This window comes from Panthera tigris, chromosome A1 (assembly GCF_018350195.1).
Source record: "Panthera tigris isolate Pti1 chromosome A1, P.tigris_Pti1_mat1.1, whole genome shotgun sequence".
Lineage (NCBI taxonomy): Eukaryota > Metazoa > Chordata > Mammalia > Carnivora > Felidae > Panthera > Panthera tigris.
In genome coordinates, this window is record NC_056660.1 from 125,155,206 (window position 1) to 125,177,540 (window position 22,335).

Here is a 22,335-nt window from a genome sequence, read left to right on the forward strand (position 1 = left end):
ATCTTTTGTGCTTCCATAGCACATTTAATGTAGTTCAATTGTAGCCTATTGGGCTATTGTTCTATTGCTCATGGGTTTTCCCAGTAGGTGGTGATTTTCTTGACCTCAGAAATTTTTATTCATCTCCATATCCCTCAGCACTTATTGTACTAGTAGGCAGTAGATAAATGGTGAATGAATGAACTGAATAAATATCAAATTAATAGAAGCATTTCTAGGCTGTAAAAATCTTTACTGCTTCACTTTAGCCTTTTTTTCTGAAATAATTATTCAATTACTTGATCATAATTTGATGTGAAATATTTTTTTTAAAGTTTATTTTTTCATTTTTAAGTGAGTGAGAGAGAGAGAGAGAGAGAGAGAGAGAGGGAGAGACAGAGAATCTCATGTGCTGACAGCACGGAGTCCAATGTGGGTCTTGAACTCATAAACTATGAGATCATGACCTGAGCTAAAATCAAGAGTTGGACACTTAGGATCACCTGGGTGGCTCAGTCAGTTGAGCGACTGAGCCTTGGTTTTGGCTCAGGTCATGATCTTGCGGTTCGTGAGCTCGAGTCCTGCGTCCAGCTCTATGCTGACAGCGCAAAGCCCACTTGGAATTCTCTCTCTTTCCCTCTCTCTGCCCCTCCCTGTCTCTCTCTCTCAAAACAAATAAATAAACTTAAAAAAAAAAAAAGAGTTTGACGCTTAACCAATTGAGCCACCCAGGATCGCCTGATGTGAAATATTTAATTAGAATCAGAATCTAACTTGTATTCCTCATAACTTTTTTCTCTTTTCTCTGTGTTTGTCCATTTGACTTGCAAGCATGGATTCCAGTCTTGTCTCAGTGTGACTAATTCCTAAGTTGGTGACTCGAAACTATACCTCCTTTCCATGTTCCATTCTTGGACATCCCTACCTGGATGTTCTGCCGATACTGTACACTCTGTATACAAGGTGTGCTAGAAAATGAGATGGACTAGGAGGCAGAAGACTGGTTCCTAATTCTGCCTTTTCCATGAACTGGCTGGGGAACTTAGCAAGTCATTTAACTTCTCTGAGAGTCAATTTCCTCAATCTAACAGGAGGCACTAGCTGCAGTAATGGTTTCCAGAATGTACAGTGCAGCTCTGTAGAGTTCTGAAACACTATAGAAACCATCATAATTATTTAACATTGGCTGTGTGTTACCTACGCTAGCTTGTGAAAATGTAGAACTTAAAGGAAATTCATGAAAAATGCATTGTAATTCTCTTAGGCAGTTCTCTGAAGCAGTGAAAGGGAGGCTTTGTTTAGAAGGAAATCTATTTGAATTTTGCCATCACAGTTCCACTAGTAATGAAGTAGAGCCTTGATACCATGGGAAGGCAATGGAAGCCCATTCATTGGGAATGACTTGTGTTACTGCTTGGCTAGTTTTTAAGAAAAGCCTGTGTCAACACTTTCCGTGATGGTCACTATGCCTTGCTGAGCTGCTTCATGTAGAACAGCTTGCTTCAGGACATACTGCTCCTCATTATAGCTGCCACTAACCCATTTGCCAAGGCCAGGAGATACTGGGATGTGAACACATAGCCCACTTGGCAAGAAGTACATATCATCAGAGCAGGGGCCTCTGGCCACATGTCTTTAGGTCAAGATGGGTGGTCTGACTTGAATGGGACTTAGCCTCGCAACATGCAAAGTTATTAACTTTCTGGAGCCAGTACTTGGGAATAGGATATTGTGCTTTGATACCAAATATGTCAACATGTACCATTTGTTTTTATGTACATTTTTTTAAGTTGCTTTCCTGATTTTTTTTTAAAGGAATGAAATGGAAGCCTTTTTACCCAGGGCTAACTTGAACCTTTCTGAGTATAATCCTGCCCGTTCTGTTTCTCATCTTTATTATTAGGCCAACTACCCAGACACAGCCCATGACCTCATGGAGGCGGGTCACACATACTCTCTAGTGTTCATGGACAGTGGCTTTGTAGTTCCACTAATGTGTTCCTTCCTGGTAATCCTAGCACAGCCTCACTCCAAGTTTGTGTGACTGGAACTTGAAAATATCTCTGACTTGAGTGTTGCTTTAGGTGAGTGAATTTGAGGCATCTATGGGATTTACAAGTGGTGTTCCCTATTGGAAATTGGAGGCATATACTTGCAGCTCAGGGAAGAGTTCTGAGCTGGAAATGTGAAATTGGGATTCACCAGTGCTACATAGCTCTTGAGATTATTGAAGTAGAAGAAATCACCTGGAGCATGTATAGAATGAGGATGGCATCTGAGAAAACTGAGAGGCCTGTAGTGGGTGAGTTGAGCTGAGAAGACCAAAAGTTATCCTGAGAAGGTAATTTTATTGCTTCCTAATGAAATAGGCTATGTCTGAGAGCTATTTTTCTGCTTGTTGTCTGAATGTAGGCACTAACTAGTTATACCTCTTTTCCTATTCAACAGTTTTGAATTGAGTTATGTTGACTTTGTTAGCTAATCTCCAATGACCTTTTGTTAGTCCAGAGGCAGGAAATTCCTCACTATTGATCATTTCAGTTGTTTGAGTAGATTCCAACAAGTATTTTTTGAGATCTTTCTTAGAAGATTTGTACTTAGTAGCAGTTAGAGATATAATTCACATTTGAAATATGAAGTTTAGACTTCATATGAGTAGAGCTTTGATTCTCAACTGATCATGATATTCCTCTCCATGGGACACTTTTTGACACTTTTAAAACTTTTCACCACTGTGTACATATGTGTGTAGGGATGCTCCTGGCATCTGATAGGTAGAAATCAGGGATGCTGCTAAACATCTTGCAGAGCACAGTATAGCCCATTACAATAAAGAATTATCTGGTCCATAATGTCAATAGTGCCACTATTGAGAAACCTAGGTTTGAAAATATGCTATTGAAAGATTTTTGAACAAAAAAGTTGTATCCCCAGATTTGCATTTAAAAAATTATTCTGCTGCAAGAAAAGTAGAGTGATTGGCAGGGTTGGAAGGGAGAAGAATGGAAATAAGGTAGAATGCCATTATAGTGTCCTAGGCAAGAGTTACTGGTTTCTTGAGTTATTGTGGTAGAAGTGAAGATGGAGAGAAGCAGATGGTATCAAAATATGTTTTGGGCTAGAAATGTCAGGACTTGTCAGCAATTGAATGTGAGTGTTGAGAGAGAGGAATGAATCATGCTGGACTCTCAAATTTCTGTCTTGAGAATCTAGGGGAATACGTACAGAATGAGATGAGGAAAATGGGCAAGAAGTGAGTTTGGAGGCTGAGTTAAGAGTTCTATTTGAGGTCTACTACATTTGAGATGCCTATGAATTTCAAATGAAGTAGGCAGTTCGATATATATGAGTTGGAAAATCAGAATACTTAAAATGTGGCTGTACAAATCATAGTTCCACATCCTAAAAGAAGATATAACATGCTTAGAGCAAAATGTCTTGAGTGACAGATAGTTCCTAGCTCAGCCTACCACTTACTTGTGTAAATTGGGGCAATTTCCTTCCTGTCTCTGATGATAATAGTTTCCTTATGTGTGAAAGAAATAGATTAGTGTTTTCAACCAATTCATCCCCAACAATTCCTTCTATTAATTTTCTCTCATTAATCCCATGTTTTGAATTTTTAAAAAGTCATCATAATGTATTTCATTCATTAAGAAAGCATACACTAGTTCTATCTATGTCGTCAACATTTTCCAATTAATGTCTTGTTCACATTTTAAAGCCTTGATAGTTATGGCTTGTTGGATCAGATGGTATACATTCTCAGAAATGAAGTTTAAATGCAGCCATGACTTGGTATCGTTTACTGCTACTGATCATTAACTTCTCTCTCTTTTACAGTCTTTTTCAGTCCAGGATCAATTATATATTGGATATATTTAGTTTGGGTCCTGAGACCTCCTGGGTTATGACTATGTTAATAAGTGTGAAGCAGCTATCATAAATGACTAATCAAAGCTTCTAATCAAAGAGAACCAGCACTCTATTACTGTTCTACACAGTACTATACAGATTTGATAAAATGTCTGAAAAAGTAAAGACCCTGACATTTTAGTTAGTCCAATATCCTCATTGTGAGCAAATATTTTCATTTTTAAATATTAGGACATATTTAATAATTATTTTTGCTACATTCATTGGTCCCAGGTTGGAAACCATTGCACTTGGTAATATCTAGTGCTTCCAGATTTATCATCCTTTGATTCATGTCACTTTATGTTATATTCTGATTCCTAATAATTAGACTTTTAAATTTAAGGGTCAAGTAGCCATATACGTGTTTTGGTACTGGATGTGAACTTTTAGCATTGCAACTGTTTAGCAGTGGGAATTTATTGATAATTTCAAGATGGTTTATCACTTTCTTCTTAAGTCAAGGTTTTATTAAGTAAAGTTACATCAATCTCTCATTAAAAGAATTGTAGAATATTGTATCCTATAAATCAAATAGGTATACAGAGAGGTGGGCCAAAGTTTTAGGACTATAATCTGAAAATAATCATTCTGAGGAAGAGGCAGGCACTGGTAAGGCAGTAGGAAGTCACAGACCTTATTGCTGGCAATGAGAAAAAAATTCAGGTAGGTATAAAGCCACAGCATGAATGTATAGGAAATGATAATAGGCAAGCAGACAGCACAAAGAAATCCCAAAGCAAAGTATCTGGAGCACTGAACAAGCAGGACTTTGTAGTTCCAGGTGGGAACTAGACATCCAGGGAACCTGGGGTATAGTTAATAGGGCCTCGGTCCTAGAGCAACTGACCTCTGGGCAGTTATCAGCATTGGAGTTTAGGCACAGCAAAACTAGGCAGCGAACCAATATCTGAATAACTGTATCAGACGGCATCTCAGCCTTTGGGGAAAGTTCCACTTATTAGAACATGGGATCAAGGTCAAAGCTAGAGAAGGAGTGAGTGTGATGATGCCAAGTCCCTACCTGGTAACAGCAAGTGGCAGAAATTCAGTCTGATGTAGTTCAAGAGAAATGCAGATTGTAGAGTCATATAATTTGGAAATCCAGGGATGGTTGGTGGTTTTAAATGTCCACATGTGCTTTGTGGAAACTGAACCTAATTCTCCTCTCCTTGAGCATGGGCTGAATTAATGGCTCACTTCCAGTGAATAGAATACAGTGTCAGTACCGTGTGTGGTTTTGAACTGTGACTCCTTATTTGCTCTCACTCTTGGATCACTCATTCTCGGATCACTCACTCTGGGGGAATCATGTCATGAGGATACTCAGACAACCCTATGGAAAGACCCATTTGGCAATGAACCAAGGCCTTTCTGCCAATGGCCATCTTTGGAGTAGATCCTCTAGCCCCAGGAAAACCTGCAGCCTGACCCATCACTGGACTATAGCCACATGAGCTATCCTGAGCCAGAACCAACCAGCTAAACCACTCCCAGGTTCCTGACTCTCAGGAACAGTGGGAAATAACATATTGTTTTAAGTTGCTAGGCTTTGGGGTAATTTGTTATGCAGCAATAGATAACTGATGAAGGAGGACACAGTTTCAGACATGGCTATATCCTGGCACTCAAAAGCACTCTGTTATTCTCTGTTTTTCACCTTAGCTTTCCAAGTCCAAATCTGTTTTGTTTTGTTTTGTTTTGTCCTCAAAACAGCTCTCTCATGTGATATAGGAGATAGCCTCAGGTAATCATAAGCTCACATCCTTATGATTCATGATTCAGGTGAGAGATTCTGTTTTTTCTAGGCTCCATATATGACAACTTAAGAGAATGTTCTTAACTGGCTCTATTGAGTCATGTGTCCACCATACATCCCCTGTCTTGGGGGATACAGAGTCATTGCTTGAGCCAGCTTTTCTGTCTACACTTGTGGCCACATGTGGAGTCTCATTGTTAATATCCTTCTCCCAGTCTCAGGGGATGTGGGAGAGGTAATTCCCTCATGAGCAGGGTGTTATTTTCAGAGGAGATGAGTTAGGAGTATGGGTCAGGAGCATATGAGAGATGTCTGGCACAGTGAAATCAAAGGGAATCTACAAAGAAGATTCTGATTTTTTTCATTTACAACTACCCTTTCAGAACAATCTTGATAATGTTAAATACCTGACGCAGATGTTGAAAAAATTCTCAGTATCAACTTTTAAAATCCAGTAGCACCACTGCTACTATCTAGCAATCTTGCTTGCCTATTCCAGTTGAGCTCAAGAACCAAGAAGTAGGTAGACACAAAAGTAGAATGGGTTTTATCAATAGATATGCTCTCTGGTACTGTGTCAGAGCCCCATTTTTTTAAATCTACAGTTCTTGGAAACTGAATGTATAACTCAGGATAGGAAATCCTGGGAGCTCACCATACCCACAGTCCACTCCAGAGAAGCAGCTGCCAGTGTTTCCTAATGTATAGGTAGTAACGAATACAGTGGGTATAATCTGCTGACTGCTTTACTGTATGTACCAGGCCCTCCATGCCCAATTCCAGGGAATTGGCTTATGTGATTGTGGAGACTAAGTCCATTGGGCCAGCAGTCACTAAGGGAAGATCATGAGCAGGTTGGAACCTGCAGGCCTGGGCTGAAGCTTCTGTCCACAGGCAGCAATTTCTCTTTTCTTCTCCCTGCTGCCTCCCCCAACCATAGAAAACCTAAGTTTTCTTTTAAAGCCTCCCAATTATTTAGGTCCATCTACTCAGGATAACTTGACTTCCAACTGATTAATTGAGGCCCACACAGGATTATCTTCATAACTTAAAGTCAACTGATTAGGGACTTTACTATATCTGGAAAATCCCTTCATAGCAGCACCTAAGTTAATATTCATTAAATAAGAGGGGGCTGTAGTTAAGCCTAGCCAAGTTGACACATCAAAAAAACATGATGGTGCTTTATAGAATTATCACTTTAGTCCTTGTAATAATAATAGAACTATTATTATTTCCATTTTATAAATGAATACAGACCTAGGAATGTTCAGCAATTTGCTCAAGGGCTCAAGGGAAATGACAGAACTGGGCTACCAAACCAGGCCTTCTGTTTTCCAAATGTGAGCTCTTTCTACAATGCTGTTTTGTGCTGGCCACATCTGGTTGGGCCTTATCTAGACACTAGAACTAAAGGCAAAGTCAGCTATCCATAGAGGACCAATGACTTATGATGTGGTCTGGTGTGGTATCTCTGTTCAGATGGAATGGCCCCAGCTGGGTAGTGATTAGGAAATGTGGTCAGATTCTCTGTGTTGGAGAGTTTGAAAGTGAGACAGAGAAAGAGACAGAGACATAAAAGGTTGTAGAATTCCAGATTCACACCAAGAGAAGTGTGGAGGAAATGTGGGGCATTGGAAGCCATGTACAGAAGAAACAGAGAGAAGAGGGCATAGATTGGAGTAAAGGGGAAAAGAATAATTGGGACAACATAATTGGGGGAGGAGCTTGAATTAAGGTGGTGAAGGCAGATGTCTCATGGGATGTCTTGGAGGAGCACTGGCTCCATTCTTAGATTGCATGCGTGTGTTCTTCTCCAAGCTTGCTTAGTAGTGGAGTGGCAAACATGATTTACTTCACTTGAAGAGTTTTAAGAAGAAGGTTTAAAGGGATATTCAGCAGGTAAGTCTGGCAAGGGTATGAAAAATCTTAGTAGTTCAAGCCTTTAGCCTGGAGTTCTCCTGAAGTTTCCACAAGGGTGCAGGACGTAGGTGGTATTTACCTCTAACAGGCCACAACTCAACACATCCAACAGCCTTGCTACTTGGGGAGGTCCATCACAGGCATCACATGGAAGGTTGTTGAGCATGTAGGTAGTCAGGCCCCACCCACATCACAATCCAAATCTGTAATTTAATAAGAGCCTTGACTAATTTGTGTGCACATTAAAATTCAACAGGAAACTTTATTCAGGCATAACAGGCTGCATCTGAACATTCCAAATCCTTTTACCTGGTGATGACTGCCCTAAGGGAATCCACAGTTTCATCCCATCCGTTATGTGAATCCCCACTCCGCCTCCCCCATGGAGAATATGGAAACTGGGTCAGAAGAGCTGGCCCATGAACCCTGGACAATATTCTAGTTCCCCATGGGAACCAGCATTGGGAATGCTGTGCCTTCTTAATTTTCTTTTTTTGTGTGTTTTTATATCATCCTCCATTAACTGAGAAAGCTGAGTGTATGACTGTCCTTGCAACCTAATGGATTGTGACAAATAGCCTGAGTAATTTAATTTGCAAAGCCACAGGGATTATAACTATGGTAAATTAAACATGGGGAGTAGGGCTTTTAGAAATAGGTACACTGAGACCAAGAGGAAGCTGTTGACGACAGATAAACCACTCCTGATTACAATAACCTGTGCTATTTTATGTGGGTGAAAATAGCCCACAGGCCTCCCTCAACAGGAACTCTGGCTCTTTCTGTTTTGCAGAATGTACAATACATAATGGTGATAAGGAAGGCTGAGTCATAAGGGAAAGGTTTAGCTGACTATAGCATACTGATTAGGAAGGTAGAGAAGTTTAAAGTACATTTTTAAAAGATTTTCAATAAATACAATGACAATAATACATAATTTGGGGCTTATATAAAGCTTCTGCTCTCTGAAAAACAGATTTCCAGCATGACTCATTCTCCAGGCCTCTCGAGTACAAGGTGTATTGAGATGCTTACCACTCCTTCCCACCCTCTGACTGTGTCTCTTGTGGCACCAGGGGAAGCAGCTACGGGTGCTACTTTGTCCTTTCCTTATCACCATGACTTATTTTTCCCAGCTGGATTCATTAAATTCACTCTCTCAAGAACATGAAATTGGGACACATAGCCTTTCACTAGGCATGTGAGTTGAGAAGCCATATGAAGATGGGTTTGGGTCTGATAATATTTGCCAAAGCACAGAAAGTTAGCTGAAGAGAAAATGTGAGGTAAAAAGCACTCAAGCCCATGGATTTGGAAAGCAAAACTTCCTCAGTTTATCACTCGTTCTAATCCTTCTTGAGGTCCTATTATACTACTTGCTTTGGGTACCATGAAATACCTTGTCTCCCCCTCCCCACACACACACAAATTCCACTATTTTTGGTTAAGCTAATTTGAGTACGGTCTGCTCCTTGCAAACAATTGTTCCTTGGGGAGGATAAGAAGGTATTCTCTAAAATCTATGATGATTCCTAGTATTTTACCAGCAATAGGTCATGGTGGCTAAGGGGCAAAATGGGGTACAGACGACAGAGCATAGAGGAGGAACTCACCATAGTCATTTGGGCCAGACTGGCAGCAGAAGGTATGGTGATCAAATGGCAGGCCACAGATACCAGGCTGGAATCCCAGGCAGAGGTCAATGACTGAAGACGCATGATGGGTAGGAGGACCTAGGAATGTGCCTGGCCACAGGGTTCAGGCTGGACATAGGAAACAGGCTGAGGATGATTTGGAAGTGGCACCTGAGGTTGGGGCACAGGTGTAAGAAGGTTTGCCTCCCAGCAATGAAAGGGACAGTTCTGTCTGGTCATAGCAGCTATTTTAGGGTAGGTCAGAAGAAGGGATGCTGTGGCCTGGAGACCACAGCAGAGGCTTGGGCCTTCTCAGGACCACCAGAGACACCAGAGATCATAACTTCCATGTCCCCTGGCTCTATGGCTGAGCAATTTTCTTTGGAGTGCAGGCTCTTTCTTTCTAGGCCACTTTATACCAGCTATCCATTCATGTGGTTAGGATCTCTTCTCTAAGTCTAATTCTCTCTTCTTGGAAAAAAAACAGTATATTGTTTTTATTGTTTCCCGCCCCACCCCCCCCAAGGTTAACCTAATCTTGCTTGTGGCTTGTTTTCACCCATGTGATACTTGGTCCAATTGGTATCTCTTAAGCCTGGTGTTAAAGCCAACCAACATTTTTTTTTCTTTTTTAATGTTGGGGTTTGTCCCAGGCAAAGCTCTGGCTAACTTCTGAGAATCCATTGAAATTAACTTTAAGTAGCCTTTGTCAATTCTCAAGTTTTTGTCTTGGTTTTTGTTTTGTTTTTTCCTTGTTGTCTGTGACTGCAGAGGGAAGAGAAAGTAAATGTCCTGGGGGTTATGTATATGTATGTATGGGTGTGTTGCTACAAAATTTGTAGAGTGTGTTTTAAAGAATTTCTCAAAAATTTCAAATTTTTGAAATTCATGCACTTGGACAGTGGGAATGCTCACTATTTTGACATTTATTAAGATGGAACAATTTTAGCTATTCAGGTACTTTAGATTTTATCCCTGCTGCCAACTTTTGACCTATTATTTATTATTCTGATTTTTTAAAAATGTTTATTTATTATTTTTGAGACAGAGAGAGACACAGCATGAATGGGGGAGGGGCAGAGAGAGAGGGAGACACAGAATCTGAAACAGGCTCCAGGCTCTGAGCTGTCAGCAGAGAGCCCGACGCGGGGCTCGAACTCACGGACCGCGAGATCGTGACCCGAGCCGAAGTCGGACGCTCAACCGACTGAGCCACCCAGGCGCCCCTATTATTCTGATTTTAATGTCATAACAAATTAGGTTTTGACAGACAATTTTAGATTATATCTTCCTTTTCAGAAGCATATTAATTTTTGAATTTTTGAAATTCTATGACAAATAATCATGTATCTTAGGCATTAACATCAACTATCTCTATAAAAAAGTAAACAGGTTCCCATCTACTTTATTCAAATGACCTGTATTTCTTAGAATGTATTGTAAAACATTCATTTATTTAACAGCCATGTATTAGGTATGTACTTTATTGGCACTATGCACAGGGACAGGGCTTGACTCTTCTAGAAGTATAAAATGGTAATTAAGAGCAAGAGCTTTAGAGGTTGTCTTAGGACAGGTTCCCCCAGAAGCAGATCCTAATGTACAAGTGCTTGTACATTATTTGTTCGTGAAAAAAGTGCTTCCCTGGGAGACAAATAAAGGAGTTGGGGCAGCAGACCAGTAAGAGGAGGAAACGAAGCAAGGACTTCGCAGGCAAAGTCTCACACAGGTAGGCTTCACCCTGAAACTGCTCCACCCCACAACAGTCAGTAAAAAGGTATCTCAAGGGAGCAGGGCAAAGCATCAGTATTACTTCTTAAAGAGTCAGAGTTTGAATGGACAGCCAAAAATTAACAGGTAGAGGAAAATCTCTAGGGTAAATATCAAAGAACAAAGTAAGCAAAGGAGATAACAGAGGAAGAAAACATAGAATTGAATCTTTTAATTAATGTCCTTCAAGAAATAAGAGAAGATTATTATATCCATGAACAATAGCCTATCAAAAGGGATATTTAGGAATAAAAGAACAGTTTTAAATTAAAAAAAATATGATGGCTCAAATAATTCAGTAGAAGGGTTGGAAGGTAAAGTTCTCCTTTCCCAGAAAGTAGAACAAAATATAGAGAAATGGTAAGAAAATTAGTAGATCAATCCTGATTGTCTATCATCTGATAAGTTAGAATTCCAAAAAAAGGGAAGAGGGAATAAAGGAAAATTTTCAGAGAAATAAGATGATTTAGAAAAGCAGATACACATGAGCCTTCAGATTTTCAAAGGTCTTGTTACCACAAGGTAACAAGGTCTGTGCTCAGACCAATGAATGAAAAATGATTTACAAGAAAGCATACCATTGTAAAATTTCAGAAAATTGGAAATAAAGAGAAGTAGAATTTTTTTTGATAAATTGGAAAGGGGAAAAGATTACATACAAAGGTTAATGAATACAAATGGCATTGACTTCTCAACAAAAACACTGGATGCAAAAGGCCAATTGAACAATGCTTTCAAAACATTTTGCCACATAAGGACATGTGCATGGTTGTTATAGTCATTGCCCAGGTCACAGTCCACTACCACCACAAGTGATTTGGTGATGACATACCTGGAAATTATTTCTCACATCTTAATGGCACCCAATCATCACAAAGAACAGCTTTTGAAATAGGAGCCCCTCTGCTTGCAGGCTTCTCTTCCCAATCTTTATTAGAGCTGAGAAGCATGGACTTCTCAAATCCACAGTTAGGGACTGTCACAGGTTTTTAAAAATAGACCTTCAGGAAGGGTGGGGCTGTAGGAGGCAAAGGGCAGCAAGAAAAGAAAGAGAGACAGTAGTCTTATGTAGAGGGGTATCCCCCATTACCACTTCAGCAAGACAGACTTTTCATCAAGCAATGCTAGACTACAGGGATGAAGATGCTAACTGGACTAGAGGTGTGGAGGAACAGCAGAATCTGAGTATGGTACATAGGAGGGTGATCCCTCAGCAACCTGGCAACCATGAGGAGGTGGTGAAGGAAAGACTATTTCTGGTTCCAGCTGGTAGCCTGGGACATGCATTCCTACATAAGTAATGTACATAAAGAAGGTACCAAAATTTGGGACTATTCTCCATTGTCCTCTTTCCCCTCCTTCTTTAACCACTGATACTATGGGCACTTTCTAAATTTCTTAACATACAGCATCATACAGCATCAGTCTAAATATAGATTTTTCTCTTTTTAAAGAAGCCACAGAATACAGTCTACAAACCAAGTATAAAGTTATCAGGCATATCCCAAACACCTATAGCTTAAGAATTAGAGGTTTGTTTTTTTTTTCCCCAGCCACATACAGTCACAAACCATTACAATATTAAACACAGTTCTATTCACAAAGTAGTTCTTATTTCTTTACCTGACCTTTGCCTCCAACTCTGGTTTTATGGTGTGGGTGGCATGGGGTGATGTGTATTTAGGTGAGAGACATAGGCAATCTAGTATTTGGTGTCTGGTTTCAGGGTGGTGAGGCATTTTCTGCTTCTCTGGATCCTGCCCAGCTCCTGTGAGAGTCCAGAGCAACTCCAGGACCATATGGGAGTGGAAGGGACAGCATGCTAGTAATGGACTTGGGAAAGGTTTCAAAGTGTTTGTGGATGCTGCATGACACGGATTAGAATTATAATCCTAGTTCTATGATTTTCTTTGTGGTTGGATGATTCATTGGCAAGTGTGGATTTACAGAGAGAGAGAGAGAGAAGAGAAGGGAGGAGAGATTATGGGGTATATAGACTCAAGTGTGTACCCTTTGTGGTATTGATTGGATCTTGTCTGGAAAAACCATGTTAAGTTTTCAATGCTTTTTTTTAAAGAGGAAAAATAAGGAAAGAGAATAATTTAGAATGGAGGTAACAATATATTAGAAGTCAGGAGACTTGCATGTTCATCCTGACTAAGATAGTTACCAGATTTTCACTTTGGGCAAGTCCCTTTTGGTCTTGGCTTTACAGTTTTTAATCTAACCAGTTGGAATGGATGAACTCTGAAGTTCTTTCTTTTTCTTCTATACTTGTTTGCATAAAGACTGTGGGACAACAGAAATACTGAAGCAATTAAGAATGGAAGGGTGAGGGGCGCCTGGGTGGCTCAGTCGGTTAAGCGGCCGACTTCGGCTCAGGTCACGATCTCGCGGTCCGTGGGTTCGAGCCCCGCGTCAGGCTCTGTGCTGACAGCTCAGAGCCTGGAGCCTGTTTCAGATTCTGTGTCCCCCTTTCTCTGACCCTCCCCCGTTCATGCTCTGTCTCTCTCTGTCTCAAAAATAAATAAACGTTAAAAAAAATTAAAAAAAAAAGAATGGAAGGGTGAGAAAGAAGACCTACATACAGATGGTCAACAGACATATGGAAAGATGCTCAACATTACTGATCATCAGGGAAATAGAAATCAAAATCACAGTGAGTTATTCATACCTGTCAGAATGTAGAATGGCTAAAATAAAAAATGGAAGAAACAAGTTTTGGCAAGGTTGTGGAGAAAAAGGAACCCTCTTGAACCACTGGTGAGGTTGCAAACTGGTGCAGCCACTGTGGAAAACAGTATGGAGTTTTTTGAAAAAGTTAAAAATAGGACTATTCTATGATCCAGCAATTGTACTACTGGTATTTACCCAAAGAATAAAAAACACTAATTCAAAGGGATACATGCACCCCAATGTTATAGCAGCATTATCCACTACAGCCAAATTGTGGAAATAGCTCAAGTGTCCCTTGGCTGATGAGTGAATTATGTATATTATATATACATGTTATATATAATGGATATATGGATATATGTCATTCCATATATATAATGAAATATTACTCAGCCATAAAAAAGAATGATATCTTACCATTTAAAATGACATGGATGGAGCTAGAGAGTATTATGTTAAGTGAAATAAGTCAGTCAGGAAAGACAAATAACATATTATTTCACTCCTGTGTGGAATTTAAGAAACAAAACAAATGAGCAAAGAGAAAAAAAAGATAAAGAGGGAGGCAAACCAAGAAACAGACTCTTAACTATGGAGAATTAACTGATAATTACCAGAGGAAAAGTGAGTGGGGGGGATGGGTTAAGTAGGTGATGGGGATTAAGCAGTGTTCTTGCTGTGATAAGCACTGTGTATTGTATGGAAGTGTTGAATCACTATATTGTACACTTGATACTTATATTACACTGTGTTAACTAACTGGAATTTAAATAAAAACTTAAGAAAAGAATGGAAGGGTAAGGAAAGCAAGGGATTGAGAGGTTGAGGGACACATCAGAGAAGAGAAAGGGTCAAGGATAAGGAGGAGATGAAAAAAATTAATTTCCTGTATTTATAGGAAAGCCATATATGATTGGATTTTCATAGAAATATTTTGAGGAGTAGAAGAATATTTATAAATGTTAATGAAAGGATATTGAAAAGAAACTCTTAGGGGCAGTTGGATGGCTCAATTGGTTAGGCATCTGACTTCGGCTTAGGTCATGGTCTCACAGTTCGTGGGTTCAAGCCCTTGTGTCGAGCACTGTGCTGACACCTCAGAGCCTGGAGCCTGCTTCTGATTGTGTGTCTCCCTCTCTTTCTGCCCCTGCCCCAGTCACACTCTGTCTCTGTCTCTCTTAAAAATAAACACTAAAAAAAAAAAAGAAAGAAAGAAACTGTTTCTGTGTGATAGACCCTACAGGCCCTGGTTGTCTTAGGAGAAAGCAGCAGAGGGCAGGTGTTTATACATCCAGCATTGAGGTTAGATCAGCTATATGGGATTTTCAAAGCAGGTGGTGAAAAACAAGCTTTATAGCCTTTCATCCAATATGCATTTTTTGAGTAAGAAAAATTGATATTTAAAAAGGCAAGAAAAAGAGTATGTTTGGTAAATTGTCTGTATGTTGGGATTCTACTGCCGAGTCGCAACATCAGGAGAGTATTTGGGTGCTTCCTTCTGCCTTCAGCCTAGCAGGAAGGCCTGTAAGGAGACCAGTCAAAAAGTGTGATATTAGTTCCTGGATTTGGGGGTAATACTGGACTGCTGCCTGAGATACTTGGAAAATAGACTCAATATAAAAGACTGGCTGAAGCCACACATAAAGTCAGGGCAAGAGCAAAGTCTGCATGTTCACCATTTGACGTGAACTCCCCATGGGCCAAATGCAGGTCATGAAAGGGAATCAGGCTGGTGAATTCTGAATAGACACTGTAAAGGCAGAGGGGTTCTGGAAGCATGAGGCTGTGAGGTTCATTGCCGAGGCAGGAACTGATGTGAGGGAGGTAGCAACGGGTCAGGCAAAGGAGATGAATTAAGGACCTCTGAGGAATCCACAGATGTGCCCCTAAGAAAGAGAGTTTGCTTTGATCACCCACTGGATAACTAAGAGCATCAACATTTACCAAGTCAAGTAGGTCTTTTTTTTGCCTTCATATCATTTCTCCTGTCTTCTTACAACCCTGGGGATTTGAGTGTGGAGTAGGGAGAAGCTGACAGAAGAATTGGGTTTATTCTCCTTTCTTTCTCCCAGCAGGTTTCCACACTCAGGCAGGCCCAAGCTAGAGGAATACAATTTGCTGCCCTATTTTAAAATACAATTCCAGGTTATTATGAGAGGGCTAAGTGGGAGACAGACAGCACTATCTCCCATATTTTCTCCTAGAAGTCACAAACTGAGCATGCACAGCAATAAACGTAGTTTTATAAGCTTGTCAGTGTACTAAGCAGCATAAAACAGTGATCTATTAGTACTAAACCTTAAATTAGATACTGGATTTTAGAACAACTCGGGGACAAGAGCCAAACAAAGAAGTTTCTTCTAAATCTATAGCAGCTCCAAGCAGCTGAGAGCTACCAGCCGATAGTCTTATGAACAGATATTCTGGGATTCCTATTTATAGAGGCTATCTTGTCACGTGGGTGAGCCACATTTTTCTGGCATTGTTCCTTACCGTATAATGGAGCTTTACTTTTGGAATGTCCAATTCCTTTCAATAAACTTGAATAGGTTTTTAACCAGACCAGCATTGAATCCTGGATTGAAAAGTGTGAAAGACTATCTGGTCTCTAACTTCCTTATTTTACAGAGAGGGACATTGAGGCCTAAAAGATTAAAACATTTATTAGTTACAGAGTTAGGAACACATCCAGTCTTCTTGACTCCAAGTCTTGTGCCTGTAACATAAATTTAAACTAAAGATTTTGTCTTGTTTTATTTGGAGTGGGTGAGATTTGGAGATGAGAGGCGCTGAAAGTAGGTTTTATTTTTTTATCCATGCCATTAAACAAATTAATAGTTTTATAGTGTCTAATGTTTCTATATTATTTTTTAAAAATATTTATTTTTGAGAGATTGAGAGACAGAGCGTGAACAGGGGAGGGACAGAGAGAGAGGAAGACACAGGATCCGAAGCAGTCTCCAGACTCTGAGCTGTCAGCACAGAGCCCGAAGCAGGGCTTGAACTCACAAACTGTGAAATTATGACCTGAACCAAAGGTAGTCGCTTAACTGAATGAGCCACCCAGGCACCCCTAAGGTTTTTATATTATTTAAATAAATCAGAGGGGGAAAAAAAGCTTTATGTTTTCTCAGCACTCAGCACTCATATTAGTAAAACTACATTTAGAATGGCATGGTGTGAGTAACTTCTCGAGAGAGTCAGCCCTGATCATCAGGTACAGTCGGAATACACGTCATTGATCTATCAGTTGGCCATCAGTTCTGACACTTAGGAGGTTTGTGACTCTGCATAAGTCACTAAAGTTTTCTGTAACTGTTTACTCTGTTGGTAAAAACAAACAAGAAACAAAACAGAACAAAAAACAAAACATAATGAGCCAGATTGGCTCATATGTCAATGATCTTTTAAATTATAAAACATTTATAAACAAGAACAATGTATTACAGTTGTTTTCAGTGGTTACCATGTGGTAATCCTAGAGTGGCATCCTCTTCCATAGATACCTATTACCAGGGTCATTGCATGGATGGCATTTGTAGGCTGGTCTATAGAGTTGTGCCCTAGGGATACAATTGGCTTAGACCACAGTACAAATGGTGTTTCAGTGGCTTTGAGCTATGCTGGAAGTCTGTTAACTGTATGTGTTTATCTCCTGTTAGACTCTTGGAGCGCACACTGTGTAGCCATAGGCATACTCTGCAGAACATCTTCCTGTTTAACATTGCCTTGGTAGAGTGCCTCTTGACTTTTAAAACTTCAGAGAACACACTTATGTCTTAAATCAATATTTTTGACCCATGTTTAAAAATTGCATTTATTTTCCTAAGTTATAACAGAATACTTTTTATAAAATGGTATGTAGAAATTTCTTGAATTTATATTTTAAACTCATCTGATGGGAAGTCAAAATCACATGAGGACTGTTTGAAAATGTACCAAGGGAGGGAGCTTGAAGGTATTAAGAGAGACATTTGGGTGTTCATGGTCCTAAAAGAGGCATCAAAGTGTCATACATCATGTGAGCTGATGACTGCCAGGTGCTATTGTGTGCTCTGCTGGTTCTGAGCATGTTTCCACAGTGACTGACATTGCTTGTCCAGTGGAACAACTTCTGTGCTTTAACAATTCCTCTGTATGAGTTTTTTTCAAGAGCTCTTTGACAGTCTCTTAATCTGTCTTTTCAAAAGCAGCTTACTTTTCAAGAGCAATAATTTTCACTTTGGCTTCAAACCTCTCTTCAAAGTCTGACGTAGGCCGCAAATTACAAGTTTGCTTTCTTACATGCTTTCTTCATCTTCTGTGGAGAAACTTTTTGCCATTTTGTTGCTGAACTCTAGAATTATTCTTTACTTGTAAATATTTGATTCCAATGGAAATAATGCAGTGCCCAGCAAAACAGCTTTACCTGAGCTTCCCTCGAAGACTGGGGGTAGCCATATGACAGAATTCTAGCCGATGAGATATAAATGGAAGTTGTTGAGAAAGCTCCTCAAAAGAAAAGCATATTCTATTGACTCTGGCATTTCTTCCTTCCTTTTGCCTGAAACATGGATGTAATGGCTGGAGCTTCAGCAGCCATTTGTAGATCATAAAAATATGAAGGTTACATTTCAAGGATGGTGAACCAGAAGACTAAAAAGAGCCTGAATATCTGATGACATCAGGAGCACCATACTGGACCTGGATCAGCTCCCTTTGGATTTCTTTTATATGGGAGAGCAATAAATCCCCAATATGCTCAACAGTACTATTTTGGGGGTTTGGAACACAATTTCTAAGTGATAAATTTATCTTGCCTACTTTTATCTACCTTTTCCTCAGATAATTCCCCCCAAGCCTAATTTACAACGATCTTACTTGCTTCAGGCAAGTCCGGTTCTCCATTTCCTTCAGGACTTTTCTCAGAACCACCTCTTGTAAGAGACCTATTACTCCTCTTCTTCCTCTCTAATCAGTCCTATAATTAAAAATGATTAAAAATGTTTTGATTTAGGAATCAATCTCTGTTATGTATAATAATATTCTTTTCTAAAAGGGTCACTTTTGTGTGGTTTATATCCCTCAAGATGGAAGGACCTTGGGAACAGATTCTATTCTAGTTCATCTTACTATCTTCCACTACTCTGCAGCAATCAACACTAGCAAAGTGGTGAGTATCTAAAAAAAAAAAAAAAACCTCTGAGTACTGATTAAATGCATTTTGTCAAATCCAGAGAAACATGGAGTGAGGATTGATATTTGAGTAATTCTTGATCTTCTTTTTCATGTGAATCATGTATGAGTTGTAGAGCTGGTGATGGTCTTTGTGTTCCATTCCACAATTGGCTTCAACACTCTCCATTTCCCACAGAATAAGGGAGGACTTCTGCTCTTACAGGAGTCCCAAACCCAATCTGTCCCTGGGCTTCTCCCGGGGTTTTTTTAGGGCCTTCTTCTTCTTTCTTCTTTCTTCTTTCTTCTTTCTTCTTTCTTCTTTCTTCTTTCTTCTTTCTTCTTTCTTCTTTCTTCTTTCTTCTTTCTTCTTCTCTACTCCCCCACCCCATCCGTCTTCTTTTCCTTTTTCCTGTTAACTTTATGCAATCCTTTTTAAAAAACAAAACTAGAAAATAAGAGTTTCAAAATGCTATGAAAAATTATTTATAAACCTAACCTTTCACAAGCCATTTCTTTGCCTGGAAACAAGCCCTTTCGTGTGACTCACCATCTTATACTTGTCACTCACATGGTTCCTCAAATTCTTTTTTTTTTTTTCCAGGAGGTTTTCAGTGGACTGACAGCATGATGAGCAGTTTATTTAGCATTTATTCATCCAGTAAAAATGTGTGGTAGCCTACAATGTGCTCAGTACTGTCAGATGCTTTTGGAGGGTATGTGTGCGTGTGTGTGTGGCGGGGAGGGAGTCAAGTATAAAATGAAGTTTGATTTTTGACCTGAAGGAGTATACAATTTGGTTAGGGAATTCCCATCCACAGAAAATAGTAAGGCTACACATCTTATCATAAAGAGGTTTAAGATTAAGTGCATCCTGTCTCTAGCTGCCTACATCATGTCTACTCCTTTCTCCTCATCAAGAAGGATAACCAGTGAGGGGTGCCTGGGTGGCTCGGTTGGTTGGGCGTCAGACTTCGGCTCAGGTCATGATCTCATGGTCCGTGGGTTTGAGCCCCACGTTGGGCTCTGAGCTAACAGCTCAGAGCCTGGAGCCTGTTTCAGATTCTGTGTCTCCCTCTCTCTGTGACCCTCCCCCGTTCATGCTCTGTCTCTCTCTGTCTCAAAAATAAATAAACGTTAAAAAAAATTAAAAAAAAAAAAAAAGAAGGATAACCAGTGAACTCCTGAATTGCCTACTGAATCTCTCCTTACTGGTTAGTTCATTTTCCACACTTACTCTTTATTTGCTCATACTAGGAGTTATACATTATCAAATCCATGCATTTGTAATTGGATGATTATTTCAAATGTTAATACATCAATCAAAGAGCAGGTAATAAGCCCTTATATGGCTAACATTGGGTTGGATATTTTGGGCAAAAGGGATGTGGTCTTGCCTTTTTTCTTCAACACCTCTTTGAGAAGATTTTGCTGACTCTGTCCCATTCTTGGCAGAGTTACTCATTCATAGCAGAGTTTCCATAGCAGTGATAATGATGATTAATGTTAATTAAACTTTAGTAAGTGCCAGATACTGTGCTAAGTACTTTACTTAAATTATCTCATTTAATTATACCAACAAGCCAAAGAAATATGTATTCTTTTTCTTCTGATTTTACAGATGAGATATAGTTAACCACCCTGACCAAGGCTGTACAACTAGTAAATGGGAGAAACATCCCAATGTGGGTAGTTTAGTATAATCACCTCCAGTTCCAAGGTAAAGGGACTGTGTCAGTATGTGTGGGCTACCATAATGAGATACCACAGATTGCATGGCTCAACCAGCAGAAATTCATTTTCTCACAGTTCTGGAGGCTAGAAAGTCTAAGATTAAGGTCTGGCAAGGTTCTGTGTCTTGTGAGAGTGTTTTTCCTTGATTGTGGATAGCAAATATATATACACTGTGTCCTCATTGGTGGAGAGAGAGAAAGCTCTCTTTTGTTTGTTCTTATCAGAGCACCAATCCCTTCATGAACACCTACCCTCACAACCTCATCTAACCTCAATTACTTCCCTGAGCCACCATCTTCAAATATCATCATATTGGGAATTAGGGCTTCAACATATAAATTTTAGGGGGATACAAACATTTAGTCCCATAGCAGAAACCAAGGCTTAGGGAGATTATATAATATAGTCAAGGTCAGAGTTATTAGGTGGTGGGTCAAGGACTGGATCTCAGACTTCTGGAGGCAGATGGCCTCTATGTTTCTCAGAGTCAAGAAGGAAAGAGGATAAGAAAGAACAAGGAAGATACATGATACTGTCAGATGGTTTGGATTACCAAACAACATTAAGCAGGGCATCTTACCCCTGATAATTATAAAAATAAACAGATCTCTTTTCCCTCAACTATATTATATTTTCAGTGTTGGTACTTACACAGAAATCAACCTTCTTTTCTTCATCTGATTCAGTCAATGAATGGTAATGTTTTAGTGAGGTTGTAGGTTCTTGCCAACTTTTCAATATTGTATCAGTCAAAATTTTGACAGGAAACAGATGGCACGTTAAGATTGGGTAATTCAAGAGGAGTTTGATGAAAAGTATTTTCACAAGAATGTGGGCATGGCTTAGGAAAAGCACCAGGGATGGTGTGCGCCCTATGCCAATATGGATTCCTGTTACTTCTGCCAAGGCTAAAGGAATAAATGGAAGGAGAGGTAAGGGCAACCCAGAGAGAGTTGTGTCCAGAGGGCTTCCTGGCTGGCCCTGTGGCCTAATCTGGAGGAGTGCAGCCACCCCACGGCCCAGCATGGGCACTTTCAGGAATAACCACCCACCCTCTCTTCCTGCTTCTGATCTCCTGACCCTGTTTCCCACTGGCTGAGTCTGACAATAGCCAGTGGCAAGGAGTTATATTGAAGTATTATAAGATATCAGCCTTGTGGGGCTGAAAGCAGGGTTCAGAAGGACAGGGAATAAACTAAATGGAGACAGAGAATTCATCACAAATACTGTTTTTCAATGAGGTAGAGATATAGGATGTGATTCGCAGTGCCATTTAAGTTGTTCTGCCTTCTTCTGTTAAACCTTATACATGGTAGGTAACCTAGCAGTTGGCATGGTTCATCTTCATACGTGAAAGGAGAGAGAAGTGGGGGGAAATAGGATGTTAGACATCTTCCTTACCCAACAGTAGTGGAGAAATAGATATTCCATTCTAGCATACTCAAGAACTTGGTTTAGTGTTACTATACTTCTTTTTTTAATGTTTTTTATTTTTGAGAGAGTGAGAGAGAGAGAGAGAGGTAGAGCGAGCAGGGACAGGGCAGAGAGAGAGAGAGAGAGAGAGAGAGAGAGAGAGAGAATCCAAAGCAGGCTCTGTGCTGACAGTAGAAAGCCCAGTGTGGGGCTCAAACTTACCAATTGAGTGATCGTGACCTTAGCCAAAGTCGGACGCTTAACCTACTGAACCAATTAACAACACTGTTCAAAGTAAACGCAGGTTTCATTGATTGGGCAAGTGGTACTTAAGATTAAGTTTTTGATGAGAAATTCAAACCAGTTTATGAGAGAGTA